Consider the following 3,452-nt stretch of genomic DNA (forward strand, 5'->3'; position numbering starts at 1 on the left):
CCTTTTGCCGATGTGAGCGCTTCTTTTTATTACTTTTTAGTGTTTTTTTTTTTGTTTTCGCAGCTGCCAATATGACAGATGGTTTTGAAATAAAGAGTCTGACTTTTATATGGTCTGTTTACATTCTTGAAGGGCATGTAAACCCAATCACTAAATTTTTTTTTTTAGTTTGTACGTTGGCCACAATGTATGAGTGTACCGCCGCCCGTGCCATGCGTCCCACCCGCGCCATGCGTCCCACCCGTGCCAGGCAAAATCCAATTAGTCCCATCACACTCCTCACCGGAAAAAAACCCCAGCGTACAGGGTGGGTGCCGGAGTAACAGCAGATGCCTCCGCAGATAACTTGAAACCAACGAAAAAGCCACTCGCACTCGAATACGATGTCCAGTCAATCTCTTTATTGACTAAAGTGGTATGACATCTTCATGCAACGTTTTGGAACCCAAAGGTTCCTTCATCAGGCAAACAGAACATGTATGAGCGTACCGCCACCCGTGCCATGCGTCCTCATGGACTGCTCGGGGTCGGCTGCTTTCATCACAAGAATATCTGGTGATCCTGCCAGTACAGTAGCGGTAACTGCTCAAACTCCAGATCTAACAAACATACATCGCCCCTGAGCCTGATGAAAGGGGGGACCCTGCGTGGCGCCCGAAACATTGCTTTCATTGTGACGACATGCGTCAATAAAAAGGCACTCGTTGGAACATTGCCTGCGCTGTGCTGGTGCCATCTCTCGTTTCTCTTCTGATCTGTGCGGCTCCATCCGTGGTCCCTCCAGCAGCCGATCCTCAAGGGGCTCTCCGGTAACGAGTGCGGCGCGACATATTCTGAACGCTCTGTCCCCGATCTTCCTATTGCGGTCCTGTGTTGTCGCCCTATTTCTCAGGATTCGGAAAGAAACTACACACACTGCGCAGGCATGGGCCACTGTTGCAGCTACCGGGAAGCCAGTCCAGCAGCTGATGCTGGAGCGCATGCATGTAGACAGGAAGTGACTGAAAGCAGCTGGATGAGATCACCACCTGCTCTGAGATGAAAAAAACAAAGTCAGAGGGAAATGTAATTTGTGTAAATGTTCAATAGGCAGTGTACTCGGAGGCCTCTCCGTGCCGGGTGTCGTCCGGTGGCTCGTCACGTGCATTTAACTGCTGGTGCCAATCTTGGAGGGGGACGTTCGTCCGGCAAGATGAGGTATGCTGCCCAGTCCCCTCTCTCGTGCAGCTGTCAGGCTCCCAGTCCATGACCGAGCGCCTGACTTTCCAGAGGGGGGTGACCCCTAAATGACTCAGTCATTTTGGTGTCACGCGTTGCAGGCTGCACCCCCCCCTTGTGACGCCACTGAGTGTACTGGGATTCACTAGCATTGGCACATGTACAGTCACAGTCCTGAAAATGAAGAGAAGTAAAGACAAACCTTTTTTTGGGTTTTACTCCTCTTTTGGGGTCACAAGAGTACTCCCAATGTACTCCTATGACCCAACCATCATACAGCGAGGAACATAATTGTTTGTTTGATCCCCTGCAGATCTTGTAGGTTTGCCCACTTATAATAAAAATTATAGACCTTTCATTTCTTTGTAAGTGTATGATAAATGATAGAGACAGAATATCAACCAACAATCCAGAGAAGTCACATGATACAAATGTTATAAATGGAGTTGCAGTTCAGGTGAGTAAAATAAGTATTTGATCCCCAAAGCAGAACATGACTTGGTATTCGGTGGGGAGTCCCTTGTTGGGGAGCACGGAGGTCAGACGTTTCTTGTGGTTGGTTACCAGGTTTGCACACATCTCCTCTGCTGATTGACATCAGGCAGTGAGCGGGTGCAATAGCCAGCCTGCTATTGGCTATTGCAATTTGAAATATCCAATAGCAGCCTGGCTATTGTTTCCAGCCGCGTATGGGAGACTTGATCCCGGGGTGTTCTATCGATCTCTCGGACTCCGAGGGATTGATAGAACACCGGCAGAAGAGGGGGCAGCGGAGGGGAAAGGGGACAAAGAAAGGAGGAAGAAAATTATCTGTCGGAAAAAGTTTTAAGGGCGTCTATGTGATTGGGTGCAAGTCATAGGCGGTTGTCTGGTGACTAATGAACATTATCTCAATGTATCGGAATGAATGTCTCTTAAGTTTTATCTGTAGCTAAAACTTGTTATTTTTTTTCTTTTGATATGCAGACAGTTAACCGAGTTCCATTCCTACGTCTAGGTCGTTAAGCGAGGAATAGAGGAAATCGGCTCTAATACGCAGTGCATGGCTTAGGTTTGCATGCTGTAGATACTAATGTACAGTACAGTAATGAATAGGGGTTCTGTGCCGGGCCCCATGCTGTTTAACCTTTTCATTAATGATATCGGGGAGGGAGTGAATAGCCATGTTTCAGTGTTTGCTGACAATACCAAAATCGGGAGGTTAATAGACACTGACTCAGACACTATAACATTACAGGGGAATCTGGATAAGAGTACCTGTCCCCCTGTATGTTACCTGTCCCCCTGTATGTTACCTGTCCCCCTGTATGTTACCTGTCCCCCTGTATGTTACCTGTCCCCCTGTATGTTACGGTCCCTGAGGAAATTGTCCAATCGCCTCTTGAATGATTCCACACGCTCAGCTGAAATCACGGTCTCTGGCAGCGAGTTCCAGACACTGACCGCTCTGACTGAGAAGAAACCCCTGCGCCCCTTGTGCTGAAATTTTTACTCCACCAATTTTAGGTGGTGGACTCTCGTCCTTGTCATGGAGTTAACAGTAAAGAGTTTGCTGCTAATGTTACTATCCCCGGTAAACATTATAAGGACGTCCTTTCTGTTCATGTGCCATGTAGGGCAACTACATGGCAGATGAGGTTTAATGTAGATAAATGTAAGGTTGTGCACTTTGGGGGTTAAAAATAAGAAAGCGAATTACACACTAATGGGAGCTCCGCTGGGGAAGTACGAAGGGAAACGGATTTGGGGGTCATTGTAGACCACAGACTGAAAAACAGCTCGCAGTGTCAGGCTGCGGTAAGCAAAGCTAGTAGGGTCCTGTCCTGTATTAAGAAGGGGATGTATTGCAGGGACAAGTCTATAATTTTGCCACTTTATAGATCGCTGGTTCGGCCTCATCTGGAGTACGAGGTCCAGTTTTGGGTACCAGTGAACAGAAAGGACGTCCTCGAGCTGGAAAGAGTCCAGAGGAGGGCAACCAAACTCATTAATGGAGGACCTGAGCTATGAGACCAGGCTACTAAATTTAAAGGAGAACTATGAGGGGGGGTGCTTTTCACTCATCCTCATAGTTGGAGCCGACCTGTGACAATGAGACTGTCACAGGTCGGCTCAGTAGATCGGAAGTGAGGCAACACATACCGGCGTTCGCTCACTTCTCGATCTATCCCTGCAGAGAGCCGTGACTGCCACTCACGGCTCCCTGCAGGGATTCCCCTGTCCCTATCCGATCC

The sequence above is a fragment of the Nanorana parkeri genome, unplaced genomic scaffold (assembly GCF_000935625.1).
Source record: "Nanorana parkeri isolate BGI_ZX_2015 unplaced genomic scaffold, ASM93562v1 scaffold1291, whole genome shotgun sequence".
Lineage (NCBI taxonomy): Eukaryota > Metazoa > Chordata > Amphibia > Anura > Dicroglossidae > Nanorana > Nanorana parkeri.